The following is an 18,319-nucleotide window of genomic DNA, read 5'->3' on the forward strand; positions in this document are numbered from 1 at the left end:
ATATGAAATGCAATAATGACATGGTGGACAACACACCATGATCCCATATCCACTGAACAGAAAGCATTGATTGAACAGAGGAGAAACTGAGCTAGGCAAGAAAACCTGGTTTTCTCAGTGCCCTCCTCTGCCCTATCCAACATGTTCTATTTTGTTTCAAATATATATTTTTTTCTTTAAGGACAGATACCTTGTTCAAACAATGCTAGAGTAAAATAAATTATCTTTTTTGGGGGGGAGGATATGACCTTTATTGAGCTTATCCACAAGAGTGGAAATATTGTCTGTACAAAACAAAATGTTTGTTACTATAACTTCTGCATCACAATTAATACAGTTTTTTAAAAACAGTCAACTCAGTCAAAACCCATGACTTCAGAATCAATAGCTTCTTTGAAACCACAGTAACACTTAAATATGGTTAAGACTTGAATGTAGAAATTTGGTTGGTTGGAAAGCTAATTAAACTTCCAACTTGCTCAAATAGAATTACAAAAAGGCAAAATTGTGTTTTTCACAGAGATACAGTCCACTGGAATCACCAACACTGGACAGCTATTAGAGTATTTAGAGTCCTGAGATAATAAGGAATCCAGGTATCCTTTAGACAGTCTTCTGTTGTCCTTTCTTCTCAGTCCTAGATTTGTGGATGTGTGGAATGACACCATCGCCAGCAATTGTAGCCTTGATGAGAGAGTCCAATTCCTCATCTCCACGAATAGCAAGTTGCAAGTGATGAGGCGTAATAGGCTTTACCTTTAAATCTTTTTGATGAATTTCCTGCCAGTTCAAGTACCCTATGGTGAGGTCCTCCAAGATGGCTTGCTCTGTACACAGCGGCAGTTGTGCCCACACGTCCATGACTGCTCGTCCTAGATTTCAGGTGTCAACGAAGAATATGGCCCACCGGGAACTGCAAGCCGGCTCTCTGAGAGCCGGAAACCGTCTTTGTCTTGGCCTTGCCGGAGTACTTCCCAGCCTTACCGCCAGCCTGCAGCGTGCATACCAACGCAAATTATCTTTTGATAGATTGCTCTCTACTTATAACTCTTGCATTCATTGTATCTTCAAATTTGAAATGCTCGATAGACATAATTCACATTTGTACCTCTTAGAAGGAAAATTGGAAATGTAGTAAGCTAAAAAACATCTTTTTCTTTCCAAATTCTGTTTCACCTGCTGAGCTTTTTGTCAGCTTCCCCAACAAACAAAAAGCCAAAAACTCCTATAACTATGCTTTAGTGTATTTTTGTATGTCTTTAATGAAATGACATCTAGGAAGGATTTGAAATCTGATGTGTTTACTTGTTTACAATTTCAGTGATCCAATACCATCTAAAAAATATTTTAAATATACATACATTAAGAAAATAAAAATATAAATTAAATTGAATCTAAGGATTTGGAAATCATTTATTCAATTAGGCAATTTTTTTCTTATATTTTGCTACTTTGTATTAATGTTCATTTTCTTTAAATGTGACTGCTCCTTTCTGTTCTATGCATAGTGTATAGCTTTTACTTTATTGTTGTGACATATCAACAATATGGATCTTTCCCTAAAATCATCCTGTGCTCAAATCACTTTTTTTCTCTGCTCCTTGATGTAGGCCAATTGTGTGAAAGCTCAGTGGGAAGGGTTCTTTCACAACTGCAGTCATTGTATTTAAGAAAGTGGTTATTGGCAGTATGCATAACTGGGGTAATTTAACAGATAATCCATTTTTGTAAAGGCTTGCATAGTTCTCTGTGAGAACTGAGAGTGTATAGGGAGTGAGATTTTTATTCATAGATATTAAAATACCCTCGGCTGCATTAAAAATACATATTTTCATATGTTTACAGAATTTATATGCAGGAAAAAGGAAGGTGAGAGGAAAAGCAAGTAAAGGTCCATATATTCCATCTTTCAAGGGAAATATTTCTCAAAATGTGTGTGTTTGCCAGCTGAATCAAAATCTTATGTCGTACTTGTTTACAAATGGAGGTTTCATTGTTAAAAGCTGTATGTTTCTTCTTTTAATTTACAGATGCAATTAATTTTGGTGGTCCTGAAATTTTGGTGGCTCATTAAGTAATTTGAAAATAATCAAATTTATAAACAAAATATAACTTGTGCTTTCCTCAGTGGTCAGTATATGATTTTGTAAATGCAATTGGACAGCACAGCAATATACTTCTTAAGATGACTATAAAAACTTATCAATAGAAGACATTAGGTCCAGATTGTCACGTCTGGTGGAAAAAAATATTCTGTATCTCAAAAGCTCCTGTACTTTATTTGTGAATGCAGATTCATGGGCCCCATTCTGGTCAGACAAAATTAAATCTCTGTAAATAGATCTGAGCATATGAATTTTTAATATGTGCTCAAGGTGATTCTGACACAGTCTATGAGAAATACTGTTCTTATCTATTGCTTGTTTCAGAACCTTTATAATTATACTTGTAAGCCACTTGAAAATAAACAAATGCCCTCAGCCTCTGGAATCTCAACATATTCTGACAGATTGGTACATGGGCACAGAGATGAATAATTCCTCTGTGGATTACTTTTCTACTTCCATGACTATTGGGATATTAAAACTAATATTATAAAATATTAAGTTATGAAACAGCCTACACAATGATTTGTAAACTAATGAAAAATCCCTGACCAAAGTACTTCCTCTTTCACCTAATCATAGTGCTCAGAATTCTAACTTTAGAACTATGTTTTAGTAGCTTTTGAAAGTTTTTTCAACTCATTTATTTAGCAACTTTTCCTTTGAGTGTTTATCGTGTGCTAAGTCTAACTCAATCCCCCAGTGTAAAGTACAAAGTCATTTGTAAATACTTTACTAATTTGTATTAAACAGTAGGAAAAGATAAGAACTAACATTTATTGAACACCTAGTCTATGTCACAAACACTTCAAGTTTTTATCAACTTTCTCAACAATTTTAATGAAGGTACTATTATTATTACAATTATATAAATAAACTAAAGACTGGAAAAGGTAATTAACTTGTCCAAGATCCTTCAGCTACTAAATGGCAGAGCTAGTATTCAAATCTTAGCAGTCTGTCAATCCAGCCTCACTCTCATAATAACTATGTTATATAGAGATGGTCAAATATTCTTTCTCTGGAGTTATGTATATAGTCCTAAAAAACTAGGATTCATACCTTTGTAATTGGGTTTCAAGTAGAGGGAGAATAAAGGTATAGGAAAAAAAAATAGAAAGTGGAAGGAAATTAAATCCAAATTTAACCTTCCTGCTCCCTTTGCTGAAACCATTTGTAATCTCAGAACAGGGTGTTTTGCCTTTTTTTTTTTTTTTTTTTTTTTGTATCACAATGAGAATAATGATCCCTTAAATTTATATGGCTCTTAACAATTTATATATCTTTTTCATACCTTTTCATTTGAAAAGCATAATTCTATGAAGTACATAGGATTAAAATTATTATCTATTCTCTCTAGATGAAGAAACTGTGGCACAAAAAGAATAAATCTCAAAGTATTACAAGCAGTTTTGATCTAGTCCTTGGACTTTAGTCTGACTTTCATAAATCTCTTGACATTTTTACCCTGATTTTAACCCCAATTAGATAAAAAAACAATTGTAACAAAAGATTGTTGGAAAAAAATCACTAAATTTGCTGATTTTCTCTTAGTTTTGTCAATTAATCATAACTCGGAAGCAGGAGAGGAAGATTAGATCTGATATGTGCTACAACCTGAAGGCATACCATTCCTTAGGTAGGTCAATCTCAAGTTCCCTGGGAATTTAACCAGAACATTTTTGTATTTTAATTTTCATTGCACTCTAATGCTTGCCTTACTTCTCCAGTTATACTCCAAATAAAATGTTTAAAAGTAAAAAGTAAAAGAAGATTTATATGTCATCAGTTCTAGTGCCATACTTTAGAACATGAAAACACCAGCAGTTAGGAGAAAGCCAGAGAAACTTGCAAGGCTACACAACTGAGGAAGGACTCAGTATGGAATGAATCTTTTTGATAATTTTATAGCTATAGAAAGGAAAAAAAGGAATGAGATTAAATGCTGAAAATAGTGACACATATAAAATCATCTCAAGATGCCTCTTGGGGCCTGTTTGCTTTCAGGACACTGCTTGTTAGGAAGAAGGGCCAATGTAGGAAATGAATAGGACTTGTGAATTTACAGGAGTAAGTGCTCCTGCCTCAATAGGGAGATAGTTGAATTGACAGTTAATACCACTAAACCAAATTCTTTAGTATTGGCCCAAGCAAAATTAATGAGGAAATTCACATTCTAAAAAGAATCAGAGTTTCAAGCTTTGTTGTATGTTCTAAATGTGGCAAAATTAGAATGTAAGGAAATAAAGGAAAAAATGTGTGTCTGCAAAGTTAGTAAACTAATTCTTCCTGGAATCAAAGAGATACTTCACACAACTTCCTAATCTAGCATTTCCCCATATACTACTATTTGAAGAACTATGTTCAAACTATACTATCCCTTGTCATTTCTTGAAATGGTGATCATAACAAATGCACTGATACCTAAGTTAACATGAGTGTACCAATATAGGCCTAGTATTGTGTTAATCTTTGTAGCAGTGTTGCAATACAGAGTGTCCTTCATATTTTTTCTAGTGGCTGAGGCCTTGGGAGAGAGACTATATATCTTAAAAATAATATCTATACTTCTCTAAAGCATTTTCATATAAAACACTACAGCACAGATCATTACTTAAATGCACTGAGAGATACAGAGAACATGGCAGTGTTATACTATATAAAAATTATGAACATATCAGTAAATACCTATGGCTCTAGGGGGAAAAATAAACCATATAATGTGTAGTAGGGGTCATCATTTATATGAACACTAAATGAAAAGGAAAATCACATTAACATGATTTCACAAAGTATTCTTTCTTCCGTCATTAGCAAATATCTCCATAGAAAAACTGTTTGTCATTATTATACATGAATCTTTTGAACACACTAGAAATATCCACTAAGTACCTCAAGAACATATATGTGTGTGTTGGATAGGATTGTTTTGAAAAGGTCTAGAGGTCGTGCACCAGCAAAAATGATTAGACATAGTGAGGGATAAGATATTATTATTAGTTATATGATTTCATTTTTTTCCTTAACTCTAAACTTTATAGTCTGAGAAAAGATGTAGAAAATACCCAATTAGTCATCAAATTCTAATGATGCATCTTTGGTAGCATCTGTCATATTTGTCCTTTCTTCTCCATTTCTATTACTCCTGCTCCAATTCAGGCCATCTTCAACTTTGACTAGTATTATTACAACAAACTGTTCATTAACTTTTGGATTTTATGCCTTCCCTTTGCTAATTCATTTTGTACACTTTCAATTAGGCAACTTTTAACTATTCCCATCTATTTAGGGAATAAAGTAAAAATACTTTAAACCTCATTAAAAACTCGAAATAACTTTTAATCTTACCTTTTCAGTATTGTCTTCCAGGATTTTAATAAATATACAATTCTATCCATATTTTTTTCTTAAATTATCTTGTTGTCTTTGCCAAACTAATTCTCACTGGTCTTTCCCTCACCTTGGTATATTTATAACACTTTTTCTCACATTTTCCTGAAAAAATTTTCTTCCTTGTATTAGCACTGTGTAGGAGCACATACTTCATTTTATGGTTTCTGTATTTTAGTTTGCATTGATGGCTCATATTATCTCCTCAGTGGGTATACTGATCACAGGGTCTTCATTTTAATTCAGAGAGGTAAGTTGAAGTCATCAAACAGGAACTCCTTCTTAACTCTATACTAAATCTTCCAGTGTTATGCATCTGCATTCATTCTTTTCTTGCCATCTGTTACATTACAGAAATTGTATCAGAATGTATCTAAGGACAATTCCTTTATGCTATGAATTATATTCCTTCCAAATCCCTAGTAACACTACACTAAAAAGTTTGAATTTGAGTTCTGGTATATTCAGCTTCTTTTTCTTTTTTTATAAAATTATAACTGTACATTAATGCATTTGTGGGATACAATGTGTTGATTTGATATACAATATGGAATGTTTACATCAAACTGGTTAACACAACCATCACCTTACCAACGTATTTCTTGTGGCAAGACATTTATACTCTACTCTTAATAGTTTTGAAATGTACCATTGCCTTATGCACATTAGATGAGTTCCCACCAAATATATCCCATCCTCTTCTCCTCCCTTCTCCACTCACCTCCTCTTCCCTACTTCTTTCTGGACTATAGTTTTATTTTATCATTTGTATGAATGTGTAGGTGATTATTTATTGGTTTCATAATAGCAATGACTACATTGGATACTTTTTCTTCTGTTCTTTAGATACTTTATTAAGAAGAATATGTTCTAGCTCCATCCAGGTGAAAATAAAAGATGAAAAGTCTTCATATTTTTATGGCAGAATAGTATTCCATGGTAGACATATACCACAATTTATTAATCTATTCATGTGTCAATAGGCACTTGGACTGCTTCCATAACTTGGAAATTATGAATTGGGCTGCAATAAACATTCTGGTACAAATGTCTTTGTTATAAAATGATTTTGAAAAGGAAAATAATAATAAAATGATTTTGGATCATCTGGATATATAGCTAGTAGGTGAATTTCAGAATCAGATCGTAGGTCTAATTTTAGTCCCTTGATTATTCTACAAAATTCCTTCCCAAAAGGCTGTATTAGCTTGCATTCTCACCAGCAGTGTAGAAGTATTCACTTTTCTTTACATCCATGCCAATGTCTGTAGTTTTGGGAATTTGTGATACATATAATCTTACTGGAGTTAGATGATATCTCAAAGTAGTTTTGATTTGCATTTCTCCGATGATGAGCTTTTTTTCATGTGTTTATAGGCCATGCATCTGCTTTCTTCCAAGAAGTTTTTGTTCAACTCACTTGGCCACAAAGAAATGGGGTTATTTGTTCTTTTTTATTGATTAGTTTCAGTTCTCTAAGATTTATAGTTATCAGACCTTTGTCAGAATCATAAACTGCAAATATCTTCTCCAATTCTGAAGGCTGTTTGCTTTACTTACTGTGCTCTTGGCTGTGCAGAAGATTTTTAGTTTGATTGGAGCCCAGTAATATACCTTTGGTGTTGCTTCAATTGCTGGTGGGGGGGATCATCATAAAATATTATCTTGAGTCAATTTCTTTAAGTGTTTTCTCTGCATTTTCTTCTAGTATTCATATAGTTTTATTTCTTAAGTTTAAATCTTCTATCTAGTGAGAATCAATTTTTGTTAATGTTGAAAGGTGTAGGTCTACTTTCAGTATTCTACAAGTTGCCAGCCAATTCACCCAGCACCATTTGTTAAAAAGGGAGTCTTTCCCCCAGTGAATGCTTTTGATAGGCTTATCAAAGATCAGATGACTATAAGTAGCTGGGTTAATCTCTTGATTCTCTATTCTGTTCCATACATCTACCTCTATATTTTTGGGCCAGTACCATGTTATTTTGATCACTATAGATTTATAGTATAGCCTAAAGTCTGGTAATGTGATATCTCCTGATTTGTTTTTATTTCTGAGTAATTTATTGGCTCTTTTAGGTTTTTACTGATTGCACATAAAATGAAATACTATGTTTTCCAGATATTTGAAGTATGATAATGGTACTTTAATAGGGATTACATTAAATCTATAGATTACTTTCGGTAGAATGGACATTTAAAAATGTTGATTCTTCCCATCCGTGAGCATGGTACATTTTCCCATTTGTTAACATCTTCAGCTATTTCTTTTCTCAGAGTTTTATAATTCTCTTCATAGAGATCTTTCATGTCTTTTCTTAGGTAAATTCCCAGATATTTCATCTTCTTTGACATGACTATAAAAGTAATAGAGTCCTTGACTAAATTTTCATCTTGACTATTGTTGGTGTACATAAAAATTATTGATTTGTAAATATTGATTTTATATCCTGAGATGGTGCTGTATTCCTTGATCACTTCTAAGAGTATTGTAGTAGACTTTCTGGAGTTTTCAAAGTATAAGATCATATCATTTGTGAAGAGTGAGAGTTTGAGCTCCTCTGACCCCATTTGGATAAACCTGATCTCCTTCTCTTGCCTTATTGCAATGGAAAAACTTCCATTACTGTGTTGAATGGCAGTGGAGAAAAATTAACATTCTTGTCTAGTTCCAGATATGATTGGAAATGCTCTCATCTTTACTCCATTGAATGTGAAATTGGCTGTGAGTTTGCTGCAGATGGCCTCTATCAGTTTAAGAAATGACCCCATCTAAGCCTATTTTCATACATGTTTTGATCATGAAAGGGTGCTGGGTATTATCAAAAGCTTTTTCTGCATCAATTGAAAGAATCACATGGTCTTTGTTTTTTATTTTATTTATGTGATGTATTAAATTTACAGATTTATGTATGTTGATCCAACCTTGTAACCCTGCAATAAAACCAACTTGATCACGGTGTACAACTTTTTTGATATGTTGTTAAATTCTGTTTGCTAGGGTCTTATTGAATATTTTTGTATCAGTATTCATTAATGATATTGGTCTATAATTTTCTTTCTTTGTTGGGACCTTTCCAGGTTTGGGGATCAGGGTAATATTTGCTTCATAGAAAGTGTTTAGAAGTATTCTTTCCTTTTTTATGCTTTGGAAAAGGTTGTGTAACATAGGTACTAGTTTCTCTTTAAAGGTTTGGTAGAATTCTGATGTGAAGCCATCCAGTCCCAGACATTACTCTTTTGGGATATTTCATATAGTTGATACTATTCCAGTGCTTGATATGGGTCTATTCCAAATTTCTAATTCTTGGGGGAGGGAGTATGATAGCTGTCAGGAAGGACACTTAGTGGAGACTCCTTAGAGAAAAAGGGCAGAGGGAGGGCTGGATCGGTCCCACGGTGGAATATTGGCATGCAGCGATGACTCACATTGTGCAGTGTTGAAGTGTACAGCTGGATTTGACTGGAGCTGTGGAGAACTATGACATTTGGGCAAATTTAGAAGACTGAGGAATTGTAGGGAATTGTGGACTCCCAGATCTGTGGGGGCAGAGTGTTGAAGTGGACAGGCAACCACCAGGAACAAAGAACTTGGCAAACGGCTCTAAGCCTGGGAACCAGAGAGAGGTTAATAGCTGTGCTGTTTGTCCCCCAAATTCACAGCTCCTCCTGGTGTCTAGGAAGTATATTATAGCATAAATATACTCCTACAGAAATCTAATCCCTATGTCATATATGTATGTGTATATAATTTTTTTATTGCTGTTGCCTTTTAATTCTTTTTTCTCTTTTATTTCTTTCATTTCTCTTGTTTTTAATTTAGCTTACATTGTTATTATTTTTTCTCTCTCCTTTACTTCCTCAGTATTTTAGCTTTTTTTCTGTTTTGCTTTGTTTACCTTTCCCAATATCTTGTATCAATGTGCTTGGTTTTTTGCTAAGTTGTAAGGTTGGATCTTCTCCTATATTTTATTTTTACATTCAACAAGAGCAAGGACTTCTATATTATTTAATTTTGTTTTCTTTTTGGTTTTGCTTGCAGTTTTAGCTTGAACTATTCTCTCACCCTAGTACACTCCACTGCATTCTTTCAGCTGATATGGTACCTTCTACTCATCCCATTTCTCCCATATAAGGTACTTTGGCATCAGTCAAGATATTACCCCCAACCTGTTTCTTGTTTTTTTTTTTTTTCTATTTTCTTGGTTTGTAGCCTTTTTGCTTTCTTTCTTTATCCCTTCCTCCTCCCACCCCTTAATTTGATCCAACATACATTTAATTTTCCTTTATCTATGCATATATATATCCCTCTTTTTTTTTCTTTTTTTTTTTCTCTTCACATCTTTCTTTGCTGAGTGTGTGTGTCACACAGTGAAGGCCTAGAAGATTGAATGCAGCAGTAGCCTACTCAATTAGGGCAGGAGAATTTTCTAAGCTAGTCCCGAGAAAGAAAGCAGTAGGAAGATCATGTTACAGAACTTTTCTACTGGTGTTCGCCTGGATCTGCAAAAGTGTAAAGCAGCAATGAGCAGCAGTGCAGGTAGCTGCACAGTGGGTGGAGGCTCGGGAACCTGCATGGAGGTACAGAAACTCATGTGGAGGCACCTTCCATGCTGCATCAGTGATAGTAAAGTGATTCCACTGGGATAAAATTTTGGAGAGACACCTCCAAAATTCAGTGGACTGCAAGAGGGAGCCAGACATCTCCCTGCAGGGGCACCAGAGGAACAGTGCTGTTGGGGCAGAGGTGCAGTCTCTGAGGGTGAAAAACATTTGCTGCTTTTTTAACCTTGGGCTTGGAACAAACTCAGGAAGAACACTCCCCAGTCTCCATTGAGAACCAGAAGTAATCAGGATTCAGATTTTCCTTCCAGCTAGTGGCAGAGAGCAGTGGCCTGGCAGAGGAAGCATTGACTCTCCTTTGACTCTGGCAGGTGCAAATCCCTGGCATATTTGCTCATTGAAGGGATCTGGGCACAGTCCCAGGGGGTTACCAGTGACTTGGCATGACAAAGGTGCAAGGTGGGGAAGGAGGCACCAGCCCCCCTGGACTAATTCTTTAACTGGGCAGACCTTTCTGACTCCACAGAGCTCTGGAGCAAGTAACAGTTGCACTGCCAATGGACCCCGGTTCTCTAGTTGCTGGAAACCTTTTGATGTCTCCCAGTTGATCTGCATTTGTGCTGATTGGAACAATTGGTTTGGAACCCTTGACCTGGGCCTATCACCTGGGGACCATCCAAGGTTGTGCCCTGGCTGTGTTACAGTGAGAGGGTCTGATTATCCTCTTCCAGTTGTTGCTTGTGGGAGGACGGGGTGTGTTAGTTGCTTGTATTTCTCCACAGCTGAGATTTCAGCCCCAAACCACTGATTCACTAGGATAGGATAGAGGATAAATGAATACAAGACAGAGACATCTAACCCCATCACACCAAAAAGGTTCCCAGAGTCTCAGGTTGCAGTTCTGAACAGGACCTTCATAAAGCTTCTGGGAAAAGACCACAGTCACCAGTCCTAGCTCTTTGGCAAAGGGAAGGTTAACTACAACTCCAGGAGCCCTCAATCCAATTTTACCTTACCAGCTTTTCTAGCCACATGGTGAAAAATAATCATGGGGCAGAATCAACAGAAAATCTCTGGCAACATGAATAATCAGGGTAGATCAACTCCCTCAGGGAATGACAAAAGAGGCACAACAGAAGATCCCATTCATAAACAAATGGCTGAGATGTCAGAAATTGTATTCAGATGGAAGTAAAATTGGAATTAGAAACTCAAGGAGTAATTAAAAAGTTGTCCTAAGAATTCAATGAATTCAAAGACAACATTTCAAAAGACTTTGACACATTGAGGCAAGAATTTGCAGCCCTTAAATATCTGAGAAACACAGTAGAATTCCTCAGTAAGAAATGGAGCAGGCAGAAGAAAGGATGTCTGAAATTGAAGACAAAGCTCTTGAATGCTCCCAAATGCTCAAAGATGCAGAGAAGTGGAGAGCAAAAACAGATCACTCCCTGAGAGAGTTGTGGGACTACTCCAAAAGAGTAAATATTTGCCTTATAGCAATTCCTGCAGGAGAAGAAAGATGTTTCTAAAGGCACAGAGGCTCTATTCCAAGATATATTAGAGGAGAACTTCCCAAACATGGCAAGAGATACTGAAATTCTAGATAATAGACAGTTTCTGAAGCCCATCAAGACTCAATTCAAATATAGCATCATCTAGACACATTGTAATTAATTTTGACAAAGTTAACATGAAGGAGAAAATTCTGCAAGCAGCCAGATGTAAGAAAATCATAATCTATTAGGGGAAGAATATTAGAATGACTGCAGATCTCTTATCTGAAACTTTTCAAGCCAGAAGAGGATGGCCAGCAAATTTTCATCTCCTAACACAGCAGTTCTCAACCTATGGGTTGTGAACACTTTGGGGGTAGGATAACCTTTTCACAGGGGTCACCTAACATCAGATATTTACATTATGATCCATAACAGTAGCAAAATTACTATATGAAGTAGCAACAAAAATAATTTTATAGTTGGAGGTAACCACAACATGAGGAACTGTATTAAAGGGTCATGGAATTAGGAAAGTTGAGAACCACTGTCCTAAAACAAAACAACTTTCAGCCCAGGATTCTTTACCCAGATGAACTGAGTTTCATTTGTATGGAGAAAGCAAATACTTCAATAACATACACATGTTAAAGAAATTTGCCATAACCAAACCAGCTCTACAGGACATTCTTAGACCCATCTTCCACAATGAGCAGCACAATGCTCTACCACTGAAGTAAGGTCACTCAGAAATTTTTGATAAAGACCCAACTTCTTAGCTGGGCATTGTGGCAGGCGCCTGTTGTCCCAGCTACTCGGGAGGCTGAGGCAAGAGAATTGCCTAAGCCCAAAAGCTGGAGGTTGCTGTGAGCAACATCATGGCATTCTACCGAGGGTGATAAAGTGAGACTCTGTCTCAAAAAATAAATAAATAAATAAACAAAACCCAACTTCCACATGGTGAAGGGATTAAATATGTGCACTGGACAATAGAAAAATTTAACACCTAAGATATCACCAGGCTTATCAATTCTCTCAATGTGAATGGTTTAGATTATAGTGTCAAAGGCAAAGGTTGGCTGACAGGATACACAAACTCACACCAGATATCTGCTTTATACAAGAATCTCATCTTATCTTAAAGGATAAAAGTAGACTCAGGGTGAAGGGATGGCCATATATAATTCAGGCAAACTGAAATCAGAAAAAAGCAGGGGTTGCAATTTTATTCACAAATACAATCAACTTTAAAACAACAAATGTAATGAAAGATAAGAATGGTTACTACATATTTGTCCAGGGAAACACTCAACATGAAGAGATTTCAATTATTAACTTTTATGCACCCAAGCAGAATGCTCCTAAATTTATACAGGAGACCCTAACAGACATGAATGATTTGATATCTTCCAGCAACATAATAGTCAAAGATTTTAACACTCCTTTGGCAGTGTTGCCTAGATCCTCCAAGAACAAACTAAGCAAAGGAATTTTAGACTTAAATCTGACCTTAGAACTAATGGACTTAACAGACATCTACACAACATTTCATCCTTACAGAACTGAATAAACATTCTTCTTATCAGCCCATGGAACTTCCTCCAAATTGATCACATATTAGGTCACAAATCTAACCTTAGAAAACTTAAAACACTAGAAATGATTCCTTGTATTTTCTCAGACCATCATGAAATAAAAGTTTAACTTAATAACAGCAGGAATATTCATATTCCTACAAAGACATGAAAGTTAAATAATCTTATGCTGAATGATAGCTGGATCATAGATGAGATTAAGATGGAAATTACCAAATTTTTGAAACAAAACAGTAATGAAGACTCAAATTATCAGAACCTGTGGGATACTGAAAAGGTAGTCCTAAGAAGGAAATTTATATTGTTGCAACCCTTCCTCAATAGAACAAAAAGACAAGAAGTGAACAACTTAATGGGCCATCTCAAGCAATTGGAAAAGGAAGAACATTTGAACCCCAAACCCAGGACAAGAAAAGAAATAACCAAAATTAGAGCATAATTAAATGAATTCGAAAGGAAAAGAATCATTCAACAGATCAATGAATAAAAAGTTGGTATTTCTTGAAAAGTTTAACAAAATTTAAAAACCTTTGGCTAATTAAGAAACAGAAAACTAAAATTTCTAATATCTTCAATCAACAATGACAAAAGCAAAATAACAACAGACACTTCAGAAATTCAAAAAATCCTTAATGAAAAAAACTCTATTTTCAGAAATATGAAAATCTGAAGGAAATAGACCAATACCTGGAAGCATGCCACCTCCCTAGACTCAGCCAGAAATAAATGGAAATGTTAAAAAGACCTGTATCAAGTACTGAAATAGCATCAACTATATGAAGTCTGCTAAAAAAGAAAAGTCTAGGACCAGATGGCTTCACATCAGAATTCTACCAAACCTTTGAGGAGAAACTAATACCTATATTATGCAACCTTTTTTGAAAAATAGAAAAAGAAAGACTAATTCCCAACTAATTCTTTGAAGGAAATATCACCCTGATCCCCAAACCAGGTAAAGACTCAATAAGGAAAGAAAGTTATAGATGAATATCACTAATAAATATAGATGCAAAAATATTCAATAAGATCCTAGCGAACAGAATCCAACAACACATCAAATAAATTATACACCGTGACCAATATGGTTTTATCCCAGGGTCTCAAGGTTGGTTCAACATCTGTAACTCTATAAATATAATACACAACATAAACAAAAAAATTAAAGATCATATGAGTATCTCAATTGATGTGGAAAAAGTTTTTGATAATATCCAGCATCCTTTTATTATCAGAACACTTAAGAAAATAGACATAGAAGGAAGATTTCTTATACTGATAGTGGCTATCTACAGCAAACCTACAGTCAGTATCATTTTGAATAGAGTAAAACTGAAAACATTTCCATTCAGATCAAGTACCAAGCAAGGTTGCCCATTGTCTCCACTGCTTTTCAACATTGTAATGGATGTCTTAGCCATCACAATCAGGCCAGAGAAGGTGATCAGGGTATCAAAATAGGATCAGAGGAGATCAAACTCTCACTCTTGGCAAGTGATATGATCTTTTATACCTGGAAAACCCCAGAGACTCAACTACAAAACTCTTACAAGTGATAAAGAAATACAGCAGCATCTCAGGATACAAAATCAGCACTCACAAATCAATAGCTTTTATATACATAAAGAACACTCAAGCTGAAAAAAATAGTCAAGGACTCTATACCTGTTACAGTAGTACTAAAGAAGCTGAAATATTTGGGAATTTACCTAACAAAAGATATGAAAGATCTCTATAAAGAGAATTATGAAACTTTGAAAAAAATAAATAGCTGAAGATGTTAACAAAAGGAAAAAGCATACCATGCTCATGGCTAGGAAGAATCAATATTGTTGAAATGTCCATACTACCCAAACCAATATACAAATTTAATGCAATCCTTATTAAAGCACCACTGTCATATTTTAAACATTTGGAAAAGACAGTACTTCGTTTAATATGGAATCAGAAAAAAACATTAAATAGCCAAGATATTACTATGAAACAAAAACAAATCAGAAGGAATTATGATACCAGAATTCAGGCTATACTATAATCTGTAGAGATAAAAATAGAATGGTACTGGCAGAAAAATCCCTAATCTACAAGTGTTGGCAGGGATGTGGAGAAAAAGAAGCATGTCTGCACTGCTGGTAGGATTGCAAACTAATATGTCCCTTCTGGAAAGAAGTTTGGAGAACACTTAGGAAACTAAACGTAGACTAGCTGTTCAATCTTACAATTCATCTACTAGGTATATATCCACATGTCCAAAAATCACTCCACAACAAAGACATTTGCACAAGAATGTTTATTGCAGCCCAATTTATAATTGCTAAGTCTTGGAAGCAGCCCAAGTGCCCTTCTTCTTATGGATGAATTAACAAAGTGTGGTATATGTATACCATGGAATATTATACAGCCATATAAATGGAGACTTTAACTCTTTTATGTTTACATGGATGGAGCTGGAGCATATTTTTCTTAGTGAAGTATCTCAAGAATGAAAAAAAGAAAACCAAGGTACTCAATACTATAGAACCACACATACTTTCATATGAAAGATGAAACATAATTATAGCCCAAAAAGGAGAGAGGAGAAGGGAAAGGGAGGGGTGGTGGGGACAGGTGGTGGGAGAGTAAATGGTGGAACCTCACCTACTGTGTATATTGCAAGCGTACATGTCAAATATACTAACCGTAGAGTATAAACGTCTAAAAACAACAATTGAATAAGGGAGGTGAATGATATGCTGATCAGTTTGATCTGAACATTCTATATTGTATATAGAGTTAACACATTGTACCCCATAAATGCAGTAATATACAGTTATAATCTAATAAAAAATTAAAAAATAAAACAAAACAAAATTTCTAATTCTTTCTGGCTGAATCTAGGGAGGTGGCATGCTTGGCCCACGTATTGGCACATTTCCTCCAGATTTTCATATTTTTTAGAATAGAGTGTTTTGTAGTAATCATTGAAGAATTTTTGAATTTCTGAGGTGTCTTTTGTTGTTTCTCCTTTATCATTTCTGCTTGATGATATTAGAGATTTTGCTTTTCTATTTCTGCTTAAGTCACCCAAAGGTTTATCAATTTTGTTAATCTTTTTTAAAAACCAGCTTTTTGTTTTATTTATCTTCTGAATAATTTTTATGTTTTCAATTTCATTTATTTCTGCTTTAATGTTTGTTATTTCCTTTCTTCTGCTGGGTTTGGGGTTGGAATGTACTTACTTTTCCAGTTCCTTGAGATGATCCATTAAGTTGTTGACATCCTCTTTCTGTTTTCTTGATAAAGGCGTCCTACACTATAAATGTCCCTTTGCAATATCCCACAGGTTTTTATAATTGGTGTCATCATCAACATTTTATTCTAAAAATTTAGTAATTTCTTCCTTAATCTTGTCTTTTATTGAACTATCATTCAGTCTAAGGTTTACTAGATTCCATGACTTTGTTTGAATGTGAAGATTCCTGTTGCTGTTGAGATAATTTTTATTCCATGATGGTCTGAGAGGATATCAGGAATAATTTTTATTCTTTTAAATTTGCTGAGGTTATACTTGTGCCCTAAGATATGATCAGTTTTGGAGGATGATCAGTAGTAGGCAGATGAGAAGAATGTGTATTTAGTTTTATTAGGATAAAATGTTCTGTAGATGTGTTAAGGCCATTTGCTCTGAGATCAAGTTTAAGTCCTTTAATTATTTGTTTAGTTTGTTCTTGGAGGATCTATCCAGAACTGCCAAAAGGGTATAATAATCTCCAACTATTACAGTGAAGGAAGATATCAAATATTTCATATCTGTTAGGGTTTGCTTTATAAATTGAGGAGCATTCTGGTAGGGTACATAAATGTTAATTATCAAAATCTCCTCTTGTGTGTTTCCCTGGACAAATATGTAGTGTCAATCCATATTTTTCTTCATCTTTTCTGGTTTAAACCAATTGTATCTGTGAATAAAATTACAACCCTTGCTTTTTTTCTGATTTCCATTTGCCTTTATTATAGATGTCTATACTTCACCCTTGTTCCTTTTTTCTCCTCTAAAGTAAGATGAGCCACTTGTATGCAACAATATCTGGCCTGAGTTTTTGTATCCATTCAGCCATTCTGTGCCTATTTAGGGTACAGTTTAAACCATTCACATTAATTGAGAGAATTGATAAGCATGGCACTGTTTGGGGTGTCATGGTTTTCAAATGTCCTATGGATGTTTTTAATCCTTTCACCATTGTGGAAATTAGGATTTGTTCAACAATTTCTGGGTGAGTTTACTTTGGTTGTAGATCATCTTGCCTCTCATTAGGTAACATGGGTCTGCAAATACCCTGGAGAGCTGGTTTAGTTATGGCAAATTTCTTCAACATGTGTAATTCGGTAAAGTATTTGATTTCTCCATCACAGTTGAAACTCAGTTTAGCTGGATACAGGATCCTGGGCTGAAAGTTGTTTTGTTTTAGGAGATTGAAGGTTGATGACCATCCTCTTCCAGCTTGAAACATTTCAGCTGAATGATCTACAGTCATTCTCATATTCCTTCCCTTTTGGATATTGCTTTTCTTATGCTTGGCTGCTTGAAAAATTCTCTCCTTCATATTCACTTTGGCAAAGTTAATTACAATGTGTCTAGGAGATGCATTATTTGTATTGAGTCTTGCTGGAGTTCTGAAACTGTCTATTATTTGAATTTCTGTACTCCTTGCTACATTTGTGAAATTATCCTCCATAATATCTTGGAGAAGAGCATCTGTGCCTTTTGAACCATCCTCTGCTCCTTCACGAATTCCTATAAGATGAATGTTTAACCTTTTGAAGTGGTCCCACAACCCTCTTAGGGAATGACTTTTTTTTTTTTTTTTTCTCCATTTCTATATCTCTTTGAGCATTTTGGGGTGTTCAAATTTTTATCTTCAATTTCAGAGATCCTTTCTTTTTTCTTTTCTTTTTTTTTTTTTTTTTTTTTTAGAGACAGAGTCTCACTTCCGGACCCTCAGTAGAGTGCCATGGCATCACACAGCTCGACAGCAACCCCCAACTCCTGGGCTTAGGTGATTCTCTTGCCTCAGCCTCCCAAGTAGCAGAGATCCTTTCTTCTACTTGCTTTACTCGAGTACTAAGGGATTCTCCTGTATTTCGGAGCTCCTCAAATAGCTTTTTCATTTCCTTGAGTTCTGCTATCTCTTTTCTC

The 18,319-nt window shown here is 35.0% G+C and overlaps 1 pseudogene; it reads right to left on the reverse strand.

Moving 5' to 3' along the window:
* Positions 1-603: 603 nt before the first annotated feature.
* LOC100960663 overlaps positions 604-18,319 on the reverse strand; it is a 74,191-nt pseudogene continuing 56,475 nt past the window's right edge.

Source organism: Otolemur garnettii, unplaced genomic scaffold (assembly GCF_000181295.1).
Source record: "Otolemur garnettii isolate 467f Iridium unplaced genomic scaffold, OtoGar3 scaffold00298, whole genome shotgun sequence".
NCBI classification, from domain to species: Eukaryota; Metazoa; Chordata; class Mammalia; order Primates; family Galagidae; genus Otolemur; species Otolemur garnettii.